Source organism: Pantherophis guttatus, chromosome 4, assembly GCF_059756535.1.
Source record: "Pantherophis guttatus breed Tessera chromosome 4, ASM5975653v1, whole genome shotgun sequence".
Lineage (NCBI taxonomy): Eukaryota > Metazoa > Chordata > Lepidosauria > Squamata > Colubridae > Pantherophis > Pantherophis guttatus.
In genome coordinates, this window is record NC_142066.1 from 128,887,561 (window position 1) to 128,906,592 (window position 19,032).

The 19,032-nt window shown below is 39.2% G+C and overlaps 1 protein-coding gene and 1 long non-coding RNA gene across 12 annotated transcripts in view; one reads left to right on the top strand and one right to left on the bottom strand.

Moving 5' to 3' along the window:
- The window catches only part of DYNC1I1 (dynein cytoplasmic 1 intermediate chain 1), a 212,867-nt gene that overhangs the window by 145,591 nt on the left and 48,244 nt on the right, over positions 1 to 19,032 (bottom strand). The gene's annotated exons all lie outside the window — the stretch shown is intronic.
- On the top strand, positions 16,347 to 18,740 carry LOC148114348 (uncharacterized). Its single transcript, XR_015734052.1, has 2 exons — positions 16,347 to 16,480; positions 16,683 to 18,740. It is a non-coding gene; the product is annotated as an uncharacterized LOC148114348 (long non-coding RNA).

Consider the following 19,032-nt stretch of genomic DNA (forward strand, 5'->3'; position numbering starts at 1 on the left):
AATAATAAATGACTCCCTATCTTATAAATTGCCTTTGCTTCCATCATTTATAAGTACCACTTCACACAATGAATTTGATTCTTTGATATTCATTCATAAAGATTATTTTCATGTAAGCCAAATGTAGAAATGGAGTAATCCAGTTCAGAATGGGACAGTTGTGGCTCCGCCTCCTCCCCTTCACAGCTGATCCACCGTATTCATTCATCTTTGGCTGGCCTCTGTCAGCACTCTTCCCCCACCATAGATCCACCATCACTCCTACTTCACCCCCTCGTCCCATGTGATTTGCCAAGGGACACTTGTCCCCGACCAATTTGCAGAATGGGCAATTAGCCACCCACCCTAGCAGCAAATCTATGTGCTGAGCAATGCGCCTCTAACTTCCCATTGGACATCACCTTGCAGCCAATGCCCTGCAACCAATTGTCCTAGACCGAATACTGCTTCGCTACCATAGATGAGGAATGCAACAGCAGCAAACCACAATGGTGACATACATATAGAGACATCATTAGACAAATGCCATAATTTTATGCTTTTCTCCAAACATCTGATCCAACTATACCCAAGCACCCATTGTCCTCATGCACTGATAATCATTATCAGTAAATAGAATATAGGCCATCTTATAAGTCACTTGATTCTTTCAGTGTCTTTGATTATGGAGAATATACAGCTAGAAAAAACACCTGTCATGTTTATCACTATAAATGTATTTAGCATGTTTTCCCCCTTCTTTCACAACAACAGGCAACAAATCCCACATTCTCACTCTAAAAAAGTTATAATAAGTACCTTGTGATATTCTCATGTTGCTCTTTTCCTCTTTATTTTTGCCCTGGAAGAGGCATTAATTTGCACAGAAAGCTATAGCTGCTAGTTTATATTATTATTGAAATAAATTCCTCACCACTTAGGATTTAAAACAACATTAAGCTATACATATTTTTTTCATTCTAGATCAGAAACATTAACTTTAAAAATATACTGACAGAGAATGGTAATAACTGCATAGTGACTATACTGTCATTCACCTAGCTGAATGAACTACTCTAATCTTTTTATCTAAAAAAACAGAAACACCCGAAGCAAGAATGAATTCCAGGACAAGCACATTTATCTTTAATAATTTTGAACATTAAAGCAAAATGAAACTCTTTTAGTCATCTTTGGAAAAGCCTGTATTTAGTGGTTGAAATGGACTTCTTCATTATGGAACAAAAATTGTTTCAGAGCTTCTAAAGCTGCTGTAGCACTATTAAAAAACATTCTTTAAAAAAGATGTGGAATAAAATAGAAACAATGTAATGTATAAAACCAAAACAAAGTTGGCCATCAGAACTGAGGTCCTATACAAAAGCTCACATTTGTTTGTCTATCATGGAAGAACATGTCAGCTATATCCAAATTCAGAGTTTGATATTTGAAAATCAATGGCTCGAGGAAAATTTACAGGAGAAAATCAAGAAGGCAGTCATAACCAAACAAAACTCATTGCTTTTTTATGTGCATGTTAAAAAGATAGGCTGCAATCATACAGTCACTATCTTGACTTTTTTGACCTCTACTGAAAATGCTCCTGCTGCAGAAAGCTTTGGATGGTAACAAAAAGGAGAATTACAAAGGCCAATGTTATTAATAATACATCTGACCATTCTATGATCTTATCAATATAATTTAGTTGTTCCATTATAGCTGTAAAGATCATGTTGTAATTTATGTTGCCTTTGGAAGTTTTAAGGAATATCTCTGAAGATATATAACCTGAAAGCGGACTTCTGGAGAACTAATGCAAAGCAGGGATTAAAGACTCTAGAGCGGTGAAAAAAATGGCTCTCAAAAAGAATTCAGATTTTGGGACAATATGTAAAAGGAATAAATATCGAGACTTTTAAAAGTAAAATGAAGGTTTATAAAGTCACAAGCCAATAAAACATACTCTGTTCATCTCTCTCTAGTCACTTTGGTTTCTAATTTAAGTGGGCATTTTTCCCACAAGAGGAGATTGCTGCTTTTTGATAACAAATTTCCCGACAGATGGCTATACCAACATCAGTCTAGTTTTTTAATTGATTTTAAGGATATGGCTTTAGAAAAAATAACCAGAGTTTCATCATTGTAAACAACAGGTGAGTCAGACCCTACAACCTACTGTTTAATACTGCCATAACAAATACCTATTATTGTTGGGTCCCTTGATGAAAGAAAATAAAGGCACCACCTAAATCTTGAACACATGTTTCACTTTTCCAGCTGCCTTGTTGCTGTGGAACATCATGCTAACAAGAAGTGATGCTAACAAGAAGCTAAAGCCAGTGCAGCAAATGGAGCATTTAAATGTATATAAACATGTAGACATTTAGTATATAAATAGAAATTGGCTATTTCAAGGAAATGAGGACATCCCAGGAAAGGCATGCTTCAGCTTCATATTGCCATATTTTCCTACTCAGGACGACTTTAATCCTGTTTCGCTCAAAAATGTCAAAACAAAAAATAAAAGCCTTCCTCTGCTGAACTCTTTATTGTCTTAATGTTTAACATCAACATTAAGCTACTGTGTGATATCATTGATATGGGGTCAAGCATAATCAGTATATGATGACACTCAGCTGAATAACTTAACCTTTTGTCCAACAAGTGATGCTATTGATGTTCTATCTCATGGCCTGAAAGTTGTTCAGCTCTGGATACGATGCAGTCTTGAACATGGCCAACTGGCAATAGCTACAAGGTTCTTTCATAGTAGAAGCTGTCTAACGCTAGTCCTGAAATGAGTGATGTTTCCCTTCAAAGAGCAGCTGGCAGCTATGGTCAGGAAGGTTTTAATGCACATTCATCTAGAGTACCAATTGTGCTTTTTCCTGGGCTAGGAGTCTCTTCTCAAAGTCAAGCATGTCTTTGTCACCTTGTGGGTGGATTATTGCAATGTGCTTACATAGGACTACCCTGGAAGGCCACTCGGGCACTACCACTGATCCAGAACAAAGTCAAATAAGCAAGTCTAGGGCAGCATAACTCAATATGTCCATGTAATATCTCTGCCAAGTGAGAAGCACTGGTTAACACTGATCTCCTGAATTCAACTCAAGGTGTTCATTATCATCTACAAAGTCAAGGCCTGAGTAACTGAAATATCACCTCTCTCCCTTCTTTATTGCTTGCTTTGTAATATCTAACACATCAAGTGTTCTTCATATCCCATCAATTAAGTCATGTCATTTGCTGAGATCTAGGAAGCATGTATTCTCTGTTGCATATCTGCTATTTGAGATAGCAACTTCATGGGGGTCGGACAACTCCAATCTTCCAAATTTTTAAATCATTTCTGAAAACCTGTTTTTTCCAACAAACACTGGTATAGGTGGAAGTATGTCCATTTAGTTTGTAGTACCAGTTTCCATTAGGGTATGGATGTTCCTCCTAATATATTAACTGTTAGGGTAACTTTTTGTTTTATTTTTAGGGTTAATTCTTCATCTTCATTACTCAGAATCAAGGCTGAGTTTTAATTTACAATCAAAATAATAAATATGTACAAGGCAAATCTAACACCGCTCCTGCGTGAGCTGCACTGGCTCCCGGTGGTCTTCCGGGTGCGCTTCAAGGTGTTGGTTATCATCTTTAAAGCGCTCCATGGCATAGGGCCTAGCTATCTGCGAGACCGCCTGCTGCTACCAACGACCTCCCATCAACCCGTGCGCTCCCACAGAGAGGGCCTCCTCAGGGTGCCATCAGCCAAACAATGTAGGCTGGTGACCCCCAGGGGGAGGGCCTTCTCAGTGGGGGCTCCCACCCTCTGGAATCAGTTGCCCCCGGAGATAAGGAGAATCCATGACCTCAATGCCTTCCGTCGTTCCCTTAAAACCTATCTTTTCCAGCAAGCCGGGTTGGCTTAAGAAGAAATTTTTAAATTCTTTTAATCAGTCTGTGATTTCTTAACTTTTGGGCCAAAATTTATATATATTTTTAAATGTTTTTTAATATTTGTATTCTATGTTTTTTATCTTGGCTGTACACCGCCCTGAGTCCTCAGGGAGAAGGGCGGTATATAAATTGGAAATTAAATTAAATTAAATTAAATTAATAGTACCAAAAATAACGTATATGACAAATCACAGAATAATTGGTTTTTCTGTCAATATGCAACCATGTTAAATATTTTAATTACCGTATTTTCCGGCGTATAAGATGACCCCCGAATTTTCCCGTTAAAATATAGGGTTTGGGCTATACTCACCGTATAAGACTACCCCTCTTCCAACGCACACCAAATAAAAATTAGAAAAACATCAACTGGCTCATCCACAATGTAAAAGCAGCTGTGCTAGACCCAAAATGCCCCCTGAAACAAGCAGGAACCTCACACAGCCACAAAAAGCCCCAAAAAACAACTTTCACACTTTACACACACACACACAACACAACACAACACAACACAACAATGTAAAAGCAGCTGTGCCAGACCCAAAATAGCCCCTGAAACAAGCAGGAACCTCACACAGCCACAAAAAGCCCAAAAACCCAACTTTCACACTTTACACACACAAAATTCCACATACAGCTTTGTGAGATTTTGTGTGTTTGTGTAGTTAGAGTGAAACACTACAAAAACACACTAAATCTCAGAAAGCTGTATAAATATTATTTTATTTTATTTTTATTTTTATATGAAAGCTAAATTTAAAACTTCCTAAACTTTAAATGGCTAGGTCTAAAAAAGAACAACTAAAAAAACCCTAAGTAACTATTTTTTTTAAAGATCCCAAAGGGGAAAAAAACTTACCCAATAGAACAGAGGTCTCCAACCTTGGCAACTTTAAGACTTGTAGACTTCAACTCCCAGAATTCCTCAGCCAGCTTTGTTTTGCTGGTTGAGGAATTCTGGGAGTTGAAGTCCACAACTCCCTGCCTGCTTGATTGCAGGCAGGGAGTTGCTTGCTGATGGAATGGATTCAGGCAAGCGAAGCAAGGCAAGGCAAGCAGCTAAGGCAGTGGTTCTCAACCTTCCTAATGCCGCGACTCTTTAATACAGTTCCTCATGTTGTGGTGACCCCCAATGATGAAGTTATTCCTAAAACCATCAAAAATATGTGTTTTCCGATGGTCTTAGGCCAGGGGTCCCCAACCTTTTGGACCTCAGGGACCACCAACTTCATAATTTTAAATTTTGCAGACCACTAATACGAATCCAGTGCGCCGCTTGCTGAAGCACCTGGACTCCCAGTACGGGATGGGGTCCTTCAGGCACTCTCCCTCCTCTCTGTCTCTCTCTCTCTCTGTCTCCCACTCTTTCTCTCTCATTCTCTCTTTCTCTCTCTCTCCCACTCTTTCTCTCATTCTTTCTCCACCCTCTTTCTCTCTTTCTCCCACTCTTTCTCTTTCTCTCTCCCCCCACTCTCTCATTCTCTCTTTCTCTCTGTCCCGCTTTCTCTCTCCCCCCCCCCCACTTTCTCTCTCTCATTCTGATTCTCTCATTCTGATTCTTTCATTTTGTCTCTCTCTCTCTCATTCTCTCTGATTCTTTCTCTTTCATTCTGTCTCTTTCTCTGCTCTCATTCTCTCTCTCACTCTCTCTCTCTCTCTGATTCTGTCTCTTTCTCTCATTCTCTTTCATTCTGTCTTTCTCTCTTTTTCATTCTTTGTCTCTTTCTCTGTCTCATTCTGATTCTCTCTCTCTCATTCTCTCTTTCATTCTTTGTTTCTTTCTCTCTCTGTCTCATTCTGATTCTCTCTCTTTCTCTTTCATTCTCTCTCTCTCTCATCTCATGGGCCAGCCAGTGTCTTGGGGCTGAGAGGAAGTCAAGCATCTCCGAGAGACTGAGGGCCGGAAGAAGTGTGGGAGCGAAGCACTACTTGAACTTGTGCGGCATGAGCTTTCGCCTTGGTATATTTGTGCCAGCCAATGGCCAAGGCAGCCCTCATCTCTCTGCTGAAAGTGCAGCATCAAGATTCTGCCTTGGTATATTTGCGGCGCAAGGCAGCATTCGTTTCCTGCTGCTTGGGATTCAGAGCAGTAAATGGTGACTGGTCCGGGGAGCAGCTGGATTTTGCTCTCCATTGCGGACGCCAGATCAGCCCCCTGCAAGATCTCATCTTTCAAGGAGCGCTCCCTGAAGTGGCACTGGAAACTTTGGTCAGGCTCCTCCAGAGACGAGAGCTTGCAGGGGGCCGATCTGGTGTCTGCAATGGAAACCAAAATCCAGCTTTTATTCTCTGCTGTGAAGCTCCGTGCAGCAACCAGCTGGGTCCAGCATTGAGCGGCAGGCAGCCTTGACGAGATCGACACAGCTTCCCGAATCTGAGTTGCTGGCGCTGACTGATGACGCTACCGGAGCGCCGACAACATTGACAGGAAGCTGTGCCGATCTCATCAAGGCTGCATGCTGCTCAATGCTGGAACCAGCTGGTTGCTGCGTGGAGCTTCACCCAGTCCCAGCTGGGGCTTGCCATCACTAGAGGTCAGCTGGGGAAGTCGGAGCGTCGGTAATATCCCCCTGGATGCCTGGGTGAAGCTCCGTGCAGCAACCAGCTGGTTCCAGCATTGAGCGGCATGCAGCCTTGACGAAATCGGCACAGCTTCCTGTCAATGTTGTTGGCGCTCCCGTAGCATCATCAGTCAGCGCCAGCAACTCAGATTCGTGAAGCTGTGCCGATCTCGTCAAGGCTGCATGCCGCTCAATGCTGGAACCAGCTGGTTGCTGCGCAGAGCTTCACCCAGGCATCCAGGGGGATATTACCGACGCTCCGACTTCCCCAGACAGGTGGGGCTCGCCATCACTAGCGGTCAGCTGGGGAAGTCGGAGCGTAGGTAATATCCCCCTGGATGCCTGGGATGGCGGGGGAAGCTCTGCGTAGCAACCAGCTGGGTCCAGCATTCAGCGGCATGCAGCCTTGACGAGATCGGCACAGCTTCCCCTCAATGTTGTCGGTGCTCCCGTAGCGTCATCGGTCAGCGCCAGCAACTCAGATTCGGGTACCTGGCGTATAAGACGACCCCCGACTTTTGAGATGATTTTCCTGTGTTAAAAAGTCGTCTTACACACCGGAAAATACGGTAGCTATATTTACAGCAATATCAATTTAACTGTATTGCTTTGATATTCTGTGATTGTGTGTCAAGTCATTGTTGACTCCTAGCAATCAGAAGAATGGATGAATTGACATATAATGTAAATATGGATTTTTTTCCCTGATAAACAATATTGTTTGAATCAATTCTTGAGAATAGAAAACATTTTTCAATGAAACTATCATTGTGGAACTTCTTGTTCTTATTTATTTATAAAATGGTCAATGGATGCATGTGAATATCCAGTATTTTGTTATATAATCATCTCTTCAATGATTTCCCCATATTTCAATTAAATACGAAGGAAAACATCTTGAGTAACTTCCTCAAGTCTGCGCAAATGCCTACACTGCATATAGATCATAAATTCAGAACTAAGAGAAGTCAAATCTAAGTGTGTACTTTGAGAAAGAAACAATAATAGAAATAATGGCTTGAGTTTAAAGAAGTCTTCTCTCTACTTTAATCAATCTACTTTAATCAATAAGAGCCTTGGTGGCGCAGCAGACTAAAGTGCTATTAAGTAGCACCAGTGCCTGCAATTACTGCAAGTTCAAATCTCACCAAGCTCAAGGTTGACTCAGCCTTCCATCCTTCCGAGGTAGGTAGAATGAGGATCTGGATTGTGGGTGCAATAAGCTGACTTTGTATAAAAAAGAACACCTGGGAGGGGGGGCGAAAGCCCTACTAAGCAGGTATATACAAAAGTATGAAGGCTATTGCTTAATGCATTGTAAGCTGCCCTGAGTCTCCGGAGAAGGGCGGCATATAAATCGAACCAATAAATAAATAAATAAATAAATAAAATCAGAATAGAGCTGGAAGGGAACTTGGAGGCCTTCTAGTCCAACTCAAGTAGGAGATCCTATACCAGTGATGGCTGACCTTTTTGGCGCATACTCATAATGCAATGTGTGTATGATCCCCCGTGTGCTCTGCCCCCACACATGCACGCATGACCCCCATGTGTGTCCCACCCCCATGTATGCACGCACAACCCCTGCACATGCATGCGCGACTTCCACATGTCCGTCCCGCTCCTCTGCACATGCACGCATGTCTCCCGTATGTGCCCCGGCCCCCGCATATGCATGGAGGAGACCCGAAAACCAGCTGTCCTGTGGGAGGCGCACACTCATGTGCAGCGAAGTTGAGTGGGGTGACTGCTAGTGTGCTGCAGAGGGCTCTGCGTACCACCTTTGGCACACATGCCATAGGTTCGCCATCATGGTCCTATACCATTTCAGATAAGTGGCTGTCCAGTTTTTTCTTAAAAACCTCCAGTGATGAAAGCACCTACAACTTCTGAAGGTAAGTTGTTCCATTGGTTAATTGTCCTCACTGTTAGGAAGTTTCTCTTTAGTTCTAGGTTGCTTCTCTCCTTGATTATTTTCCTTTGCCTTGATAGCTTTGAAGACTGTTCCAGAAAATGTTTCAATCCTTAGAAGATATTCAGGATACAGAAGAAGTTACAGAGTCTGAGGGAATTAACAAAAATCATCTTCTCCCCTTCTATGAAGATTAAGTTGTCCCAGGTAAACAATCTGATGTCATATTTAGCTGTTACCCAAATAAAGAATGTCAAGGGAAACAGAGCCTTCTGCTCAACACTGGGGCCAAGCAACCCACTACATTGGGGGTGGGGTGGAGCAAGAGACACAAAGGAGTCTTGTATATGCTGGAATTCTTTCATTATAGCTTTTTAACTTTCTTTCAATAAAAACGCCCTGTGTTTTTGTGAAAGTAGTTGGTTTCAGTCCTGCCTACTGGCTAAAACCTTTTAACTACTTTCCTTTTATAGGAAAAGTTCATGATTACAACTTTGCTCAAAGATCCATCCTATTATTCAGAGAGAGAAAACAATGGATGTCCCAAACAGTCCTACAAAGATAGTTCAAATTTAGCCTAAACCAATGGAGGCTCTCTCTCTCTGTGTGTGTAGTCTCCAGGCTCCAAACTCCTCAAATTTCAATTAAATCACAAAGATCTCTAAAGGAAATACCCCCCTCCCCAATCAGCTTTTTTCAGATGGGTTGGTGTGAAGAGAGGCCTTAAACAGATATAAAGCTATCATACAGAAAATGCAATACAGCAATCATATCCTTCAATGTCTCCAACAAAAAAAAAGAAGTCAAATAATATTCCCAATATAAATTTGAAAAAAAAAATCCTTAATCACCCTGACCTTCACATTTAAAAACAAAACGCCAGAAACCATTTTTTCAGGGGAAGATAATTTCTGATAAATTTTGGGAAAGGTATTGAAAACAGCTTAGAAATTTCAAACATTGTATTTCAGGATTCAGTCTGCATTGGAACTGAAAAAACCAATTCACAATGCATGCAAAAACTGCTGGAGTAACACATGGTTGGCATGGGAAAAGGAAAACATCCAACGTTTAACACATCATTACAATTTAAAAAAGAATTAAGAGAATTTTGAGATCTTCCTTCTGAACCACTACAGCAACCTTCCTTAATGACAATCTGGCTCTAAAACCTCAGAGACTTTTTCCAAATAAATACAAAAGCCAAGATCTTAGCAGGTGGTGAGGTTCTAATATTCAAATCATTAAAATTTTACATGTGGAGGGAAAAGGAGGTTATTGCATGATGGACAATCTGTATATATTTGCAGAAGTCAAACCTAGCAAAGGAGTATAATTTGAAGCAATCTGCTTGCTCAAGAATAGCTGAAGGCAAAGTCCAATCAAAGTACTGTCAGTGCTCTGGCCCAGTGAATAAATGAGTTGCTTTGACAGGAAATTCCAATGGCAATTTTAATTCTGATCAGGCTTCAGGAAGTGGGAAGAATAAAAACACATCAATTATAGTGACAGGAAGTTTTACATCACATGGCAAGCAGCTGTTGTCAAAGAAACCCATCTGCCAGATTTGTTAAATAAAAGAAGTTTTTTGGTGTGACCAAAACTTTTACACCCAGATCCAATAGATGACATAAATCCCCAACTGTGAACTTATCTAAGAATAAGGGGAACGAATACAGAGAAAGAAATTAAAACAATTTGTTATACTAGACAAAGTTACAGTATCAAACATACTACTAGTCCTAAGACATGTAAACTGACTGGGGGTAGGAGGTTGCCTTTTTGATCTGAAATTCTTTGATCAACAACATTTAACATTATATACAGTAAACTCAGATGGAATTTTCCCGCCAAACTGCTCAACAAAGAAGAAGGCATGTTGACATTCTTCTCTTGATATTGAATATTGATCTTAGCAAAGTCTGATTTATTTTTTCTGTAACTAACCTTCATCCACCAGCTGGTTAAACTCATTGGACATTTCTGATCTTTGATGAGATGAGGAAAGGTTTGAGGAATAGGAATTCAAATTAAGTTGCTTTTTTTAATTTGTCTGGAAGCACTGCATAATTTCTTCAATAAGCTAAATTAAACCCCAACTAATATAATTAATTGAAACAACGGCTTTAAAATCACAACACTTTAAAAATGTATCAGATTTTAAGACTTGTTTTTTTGTCAACACATCTTCCATTAAAGATGAGGACTCAATAAGCAGCGCCACAGAAATAATATAAGGATAATCCGGTTCTCTGGATTCCAAGACAAAAATGTGGTTTGGAGCTTGTGTAGACATAGACACAGCACTCTCTACAACTCATTCAGGAAAATTATTTTTTCCCCCAGGATTCATAATCTCAGGAAAAGATGCAATGCTTTAAAAGAGTTGCCAAACAGTGATAAAAAGAGCCAAAGCATTTTTCTGCCTTGCAATTCAATGCTTTATTTATGAAAACTATTTATGATGGCAAGAAATGTGGCATCCTTAAAAAAAAGACAATTACAATAAAGTATTTTTAATACTTAAAAATCCATTAAGGGCTGCAATTAGTATCCTAATACATTAACACTATTTTTTTTAAACAAAAGAATGATGTCAACTTGGAGCTATGTATAACCTATTGAGGGAAGAATTGGTAGAAGAAACAACAAATAACTATCAATGTTCTTAAGCCTCAGTGAATGCCATCATCTAATGCACAGATTATTCTGATTTCCAAACAAGGCATCTAAATTGAATTGAAAAAGATTCTAACAGCTCTTTCAGTCATGTTACTTTTTGTAAAAAAGTAACTACTACATCACTTTCATCATCCACATATTTTTCTATATTTTTATGTCTGGCTCAATGTAGTTCTCTGTCTTACTTTGCATGTCATACCCATATTGCTTTACTAATTTGTATTAGAAAGTTGATATATTAATACTAAAATATTTTGACATTCCCATAAAACAATTAATGTTGCTCTGTGCTCTGAAATATCAGTTGGTTATCTTATCATTCAACATCCATTCCTGAATGAGCTAGGAAATCATAAGATTTCCTACATCTTGGTATGCAGAGGCAGCAGATTAATTTACAATGTATATTCTCATGAGCATCTAGAAACTTATTATCTCATTTCTTGAGCTGTTTTGCATTTTCAATAAAGATTTATTCACCTTTAAAGGGATGGGCACTGCACTGCAGATTTATTTTGAATAGCAGTATAGAACAGTGATCTCCTGCATCATTTTCTTGCTCAAAATCTATTCAAACTGCCTATTGTTTATTTAAATGGTATAATCAACCTTTCTTTTTGGTTTCTGAAACAGGAAAAATTCTGATAAAATGTACTCAATTCTGATAACTCTGCAATGAAAAAAATTAAGCTTTTAAGAACAAAATTTTAAAGGTTAATGAGGAGTAGCACAAATTATATAGCTACCTTTTTATCTAGATATCTGTCGACTATAAAACTAAGTCAACAGGTACTCCTTGATTTACGACCACAATTGAGCCCAAACTTTCCGTTGCTAAGTGAAACATTTGTTAAGTGATTTTTGTCCCATTTTATGACAGTTGTCAAGTGAATCACTTCAGCTGATAAGTTAGTAACAGTTGTTAAATTAATCTGGCTTCCCCATTGGCTTTGCTGGTCAAAAGGTTGCAAAAGGGGATCACATGACCTTGGAATACAGCAATGGTCATAAGTAGGAACCAGCTGCCAAGTGTCTGAAATGTGAGCATGTGACCATGGGAATGCCGCAAAGCAGTGATGGGTTGCCCCCAGTTCAGACCGGTTCTCAAGAACCGGTAGTAAAACTGGCGGGAGGCTCCACCCACTAACCCGGACATCATCAAAGTTGATCTGCACATGCGAGGATGCAATGCGAACTGGTAGTAAAGTTAAGTAGAACCCATCCCTGCCGCAAAGGTCGTAACTATGAAAAACGGTCATAAGTCACCTTTTTCAATGCTGTTATAACTTTGAACGGTCTCTAAGTGAGCTGTTGTAAGTCAAGGACTATCTGCACAGAGAAATATATTGAGAAATGTATTAAAATATAAATCCTTGAATAAGTCCTTGAAAAATACAATCATGTAGCTATTGCAACAATTTGACACAGAAGAGTATTTTGCAATGATTTATATACCATCAAAACAATCATAATAGTAACAGCTGCTCAACAGATTCAGTGTTCAGCTTCATACACACAGCTGAAAATTGATGGGAAAACAGGGAGACAGAACCACAGGAGGAGGATGTAAATCCCAATGGCAATTCAAAGCCTTGATAGCTACTGTCATTCAGACAATTAGTCTTGTTAATACAGTTCTATAATGTCTTCTTCTTTCAAACAAAGAATGTTGCTGTACATTGTACAGGTAGACTTTGATTTACAACTGGTTGCTTAACAACCATTCAAATTTACCACAGACCACCCAAACCTACTTATGACCAGTTTAGGAAATTGAATTTCGACCACCACCACCCTCTGCATGGTCATGTGACTGCATTTTGGGTGCTTGGCAACCAGCTCATCTTTATATGCAGATTTGAAAGATTTCTTGCCAATTTTCAGTGTTTATTCCTGGTTTCTAGCCAAAAAAAAAAACCAAAAAGCCCATTGGGGAAAATTGATTCATTTAATAACCATGGCATTCCTTTAACAGCCACCACAAAAAATGTTAAAAATTTGGTCCCGTCATGTGATGCCTCAATTTATATCCACAATGACTTATAACCATAATTCTGGACTCAATTAGGATTATAAATCAAGGATTACTTCTGGTCCAAGCTAAACTATTTTTTCTCATCTTCATAAAGCAAAACTACATTTTTAATTTTCACTATCTTTGTCACATGTTTCATGTGACAAATAAAGCTCAGGATAAATTAGACTCGATTGTACATTTCAGCTTTGCTGTGTACTCTTCATTATGGTAATTAGACAGTTGGTGCCACCCATTAAGAATGAAAAGAACAGTATTATTGTGTTTCTCTTTCTTCCGGTTTGACTTTTCTTCCTCAGCTGTTTCTATCTAAGCAGACATATCGTAATATTAACCAAAGTTCCTGAGGTCTTTTACTTGCAAGATACTCCAATACAGGTTTTACATATACTTATATACTTAAGTATTAATTATACAATTAATTATAATGGTTTTCTTTCAATATGTCTTCATTAGATGGCTGTCTAGAAACTTGCCAAATTTTCAATTATGTGGGATCCATAATAATATAAAATATATTATTTTCAGGCTATTTATCATCAGCTGGTAGAAGTACAACGTCTAAGAAACATTTTAAAAAATCCTTTATGTTTCATTGTTTATTTCCCAGAGGCAACAAACAGAATCTGATCCATCTGCCCTCAAAATAGCTGTTTCTGATAATATATTTAACACATTGCTATAATAATCTTGGAAAACAATCTGAAGCTACTGGGGAGGAAGTTGAAACATATTTCATGTAAAACATATCCTTGCGCATTAATGAATTTTTCTTTAATTCAAGATGGCAAAACAGCTGAGTTTCTTTCCAGGAACTATACAAAGTTTTAATTAAATTCGTTTGTCTTTTGGCAAACAGAACCATTCAACAATGTCCAAGATCTGATCCATTTCGTCAAAAATAATAGCAATGTACCTGGATAAGACTACATGCAGACATTTAGAGAAGATCTAGAATTCTTGTATCATGTTTACTAAGTAAATACTTAGAAAGTAAAATTATTGCAAGATATAGTCAGTCTCCCCCAAGTTCCTTATTTAACAGATTGATTAAAGGAATCGCTTAACACACAGTTTTTCAGTCGATATAACCAATAAGAATGCAGAATTAATATTAACTTTTTTCATTAAACAAGAATATATATTTAACTTTAATTATTCAAGCCTATACTTTAAAGCAAAGAGGCATTGAGGGTGTATCTTTCACATTATGCATTTCCTTACACCTTTCCTTTCAAGTATCATCTGATTAAGACTTATTTTACAGTATTTAAGGGCTATCTATGAAATAAATAGATATCCATAATCAAATGAAAAACATTAAAATAAAGCTTACATCTTTGAAAACAATACTTAATGTGTTGGTGGGAAACAAAAGAGGTTTCTGAAACCTGTTTTAAAATTTTCTAGGAAGATACAGTCATAGAAAGTACATTTCCGATTTAGATCATAGAACATTAAAATTTAAAGGAACCTTGAAGGTCTTCCAGTCCTACCTCCTGTTCAAGTAGGAGACCCTATACCAGTGATGGGATTCAGCTGGCTTGGGCTGGTTCAGGCGAACCAATTGTTAAATTGCTGACTCGCCTCGCCCAGCACTACTTATTGGCCTCGCACGCTTTGGCTGGTGCCTTAGAGTCACACCGCAGCATAGTTGCAGCTGCTCTTTAGCTCCCTTGTCTCAACCATGTAGCCATGCGGCCCAGCCTGCTTGCCTGCCTTTGCCATGGCCTACAACACAGCGGCCTCCTGCTCGTCTTGACCTGCTCCTGAATGCCCTCCTCGGGCTGTTCCTGACTGCTCCAGCAGCAGAACAGGTAAGCGCAGCTGGGTGGCCCTCAGGGAAGTGGTGCTGGAAAGGGTGATTTACCTACCCTGGTCGGATCGTGTTGGCGTGCAGCCGGCCCCATAGGCCTGCACCTGCCTCACATACGAGAGGTTGTGGCCTACCTCGGTCTGATCGCCTCGGCCTGCAGCCGACCCCATAGGCCTGCGCCCATTTCTTGCCCGGGCAGCAGTGGCCTATCCTGGTCAGATCACCTCACCTGCAGCCCTGTAGGCCTGCGCCCACCCTCTTCCTTGTCATCATCATCTTCCTGCTTCTCCTCTTCATCGTCCTCTTCATTACTGCCACCGCAGCTGCTTTTGCTACTACTGCAGTTGGTGCCACCACTTTCCATGCCCGGTTGCTGCTGCCAAGTCCAGCTTCCCTTTGGTGGCGGCTAAGAAGGCAATGGCAGCATTAACGACAATGACAACAGTGGGGGTTATTGCTGTGATGGATCGCTCTTTAGGAGGAGATTGCAAACCCTGGCCAGCCCCTCGGTCGAGCACGGAGAAGAACTTGACTTTCCCTCAACACTGCTGTCCTTCAATTCCATCCAGGCAGCAGAAGGCGACTCCACCATTGCTCGCACCACCACTGGCTTCTCTGTTCTCGCAACCGGTCACCTACTACAGGGCTGTCGTGGAGCTGAGGAATTCTCGCAAGATGGGAAAGTCAGCAGGGCTTGACCCGGCTTGCTTTTTTACTATTGCCACTGCTGCCTCCATCCTGCACTGCAATCTGCCCCACCCATGCTTTTCGTCAGCCTCACCGTTCTTTTCACGCAAACACAACCACACTGAACTGCAGCCTGAAAATCAATGTATTGATTCCCAGGTGAACTATCCATTGGTGTCTTAAAACCATGGCATATGATTAAACATAGTGAATTAGGCTGCTGTGGCTTATTCAAGGAACCCTAGTTAAGTACATTATTGAACCCTGTGCCAATGACCTGAAGGATCAGGTTAAGGGCAGATTGTCATGAAGAGAATCTGTGGATTCTAAGAGTTGACACCAACTTGATAGCATATAAACTATATCTGAATTTTAGTACTTAAAACTTGCTTGGCAAAAACAATAAGCAGTTTAGGGCAGAGCTTTCTTCTCTTCTTTAGCCCTTCAGGCTGCTTGGCTGGGAATGTCAGAAAAGAAAGAAAGAGGAAGTATAATAGGATCTGAATTTGGGAGTAAAGCTCTTTCTACCAGTATATGTTTCAAATTATGGAATAATCTTGATGAAAGGCATTGCATGTCACATGTAATTATTTGATATCCTGTGATAATGTATGCATCCAAAATTATTTAAGGTATTTAGAGCCAGCTTTACAATTAAAAATGCTCAATCTAAATTATAACAAAATAAATATATGCTAGGGAATATGCCAATGTAATATATTGATGAAAATGTTGGATTAATTAATTGGTATTTCAGTTTCAACAAGCCTGCTTGCCTGCCTTTGCTGCAGCCTCATCTTGGCCTGCTCCCAAATGCCCGCCTCGGGCTTCTCCCAACTGCTCCAGCAGCAGAACAGGTAAGCACAGCCTGGTGCCCCTTCAGGGAAGCGGGGCTCGGAAGGGTGGTCAAAAGGTCCGGATGAGGGAATCCTCATGGGGGAACTAGGATCGTGCCCACCGTATTTTGGAAAGCCGCTGTCTCACATGTACAGTTAGTCCTCAACTTACAACCACAATTGAGTTCAAACAGAAACATTTTTTTTTTTTTTTTTTTTGCAGTAGCCCTTAACAGGATGAAAAGGCAATAGAATTTGACAGATTTTTTCAGTAAGAAACCAAGATCAGAACCAGTTGTATCAGAATTGGCCTTGGATGATGCAAAACTGTCACACGCAAAATCACTCCAACTTGGAAAAAGCAGCACATCAATTGAAATCGTTCCAAAATTGAAAATAGTCTTCCTGAATGCTGGACAGTGCTACAATAAAACAATTTTAAAGAAAAATATGATGGACTGGTAGTTTTTAACAAAAAGTTAGGTTGTGAGTATTGTGCAAAATATGACTTCATAAAAGAGAAAAGTGTTCATCTGTCAAAAGAATGGAAATATTTTCAGACTGAGGCATCAGGAAAAAACAAAGAGATACAACAAGCTTCTCTAAGGAAAAAAATGAGAGAACTTTTCATCAAAAGCTCATAATGTTTGTAAAGAGAATTTAAAATAATGTGATTCTATGACAAAAGCAATAGATAAGTTGACTGAAAAATATTTCTCTACTACTTGTAAAGTATTTAATACAGTTTACAGTCTGGCACAAAGATGTGAACCATTTTCTGACATAGAAGTGAGATAGAATTGTAAATTAAAAATGGATTAGAAATGGGAATAGGATTACATTCAGGTAAAATTGCAGTGAAAATAGTAGATTTCATTGCAAAAGAAATTAAAAAAAGAAATATTTACTAAAATTATTGAAAACAATCTGAAAATATGTTTGATTATTGATGAAGCCTCAACAATATCTTGCAAATCAATTGTTATACTTTTCTTAAAAGCTGAGGATTCAGTTAGGTCACCAACAATTTTTGTTGAGCTAGTTGAATTAGAAAAACAAGAGGCAGAGACAATATACTCTTAAATTATGGAAAGTTTAAATAATACTTTGTAGAAAATCATCGATTTGTTGAATTTCCTCAGGAAAGACTTTTGGAAAGCATCATAACAAATTTGAATAAAAGACTAATGGATTGTGAACATTTAAAAACAGGTAGCCAATGACAATATTCCTGACAGTATTCAAAAAGCTACCAGCTAAAAGTTTTTACAGAACAATTGCTGTAAATTCAGTAGAAGCAGAAAGAGTTTTTTCAAAAATGAACATTATATGCTGGGAGAAGAGAAATCGCCTGACTGTTTCCAATATAGCAAACATAATGACTGTTAGTTTAATTGGCCTATTTCTAGGACTGGGACGCTATTCTTATAGTCAAAAAATGGTTACGAGTAAATCACACAGATGAATAAAACTGAAGGAAAGTGAGGAGGACGCCAATCAGGCAGAAATTTGGAGATATCTAACATAAGTTTTATTTTTTGTCATGTATTATTTAATAGTTTTTCATTCGTATTTTACAATACAAATGAATTGTAAAACTTTTGTGTAGTTTTGTGTAGTTTTGTATAAATAGCTTTTATTCATATTGTAAAACTTTTGTACAATTTTCTATAATTTTTCATTTATATTGTAAAACTCTTGTAACAAAATCTAGTTTTGTGTACCTCTTATTCTTATTTACCATATTTTTTTGGAGTATAAGGCACTCCAGACTAAAAGACACACCTACCTTTTTTTGGGAGGAAAACAAGAAAAAAAAATCTGCCTTTGCCTCCCAGCAATTTGCCTCCTTGCAGCAAACAGCCTGCTTCAGCTACATTTTCATTTTCAGCACAGCCTGATTAGCACAAGAAAAAAAATCTGCCTCCCAGCAATTTGCCTCCTGCAGCAAACAATGGAGGCCCTCGCGGCAATAGGCAATGGCAATCCCTGCAGCCTGAAACAGCTGAGGGTCAGGAAGCCGATTCAACTGACAATCAGCTGCTTGTGCTAATCAGGCTGTGCTGAAGCTGAAACAGACTGTTTGCTGCAAGGAGGTAAATTGCTAGGACACAGAGGCCAAATGGTGGGAGCCGGCGAGTGGGCGAGGCTACATTCGGTGTACAAGATGCACCCAAATTTTCATCCTCTTTTGGGGGGGACTGCGTCTTATACTCCAAAACATACGGTATTAAATGCATAAATAAATTATCTTTTGGTATATATTTTTTTATACTTAAAACACTTATACTTTTTTTGTACTTAATTAGGGCAAAGAAATGATGTCAAGTTGGCCACACCCAACCAATCACATGACCAGTTAGCCACGCCCACCCAGTCAAATGACCAAAATATCCAAGGTTTAATATTAAGCCATAAAACTCTAAAATTATAATAGGACACCTAACTATATGATCTAATGAGGAGGAAAATAACTGAGGTATACTATTATTAGCAATTATCTGGAGCCACATCACAGGATTACTATTAAAAGTGGTATACTTCTAAAAGTCAGTTTACAGACTGATTCTACA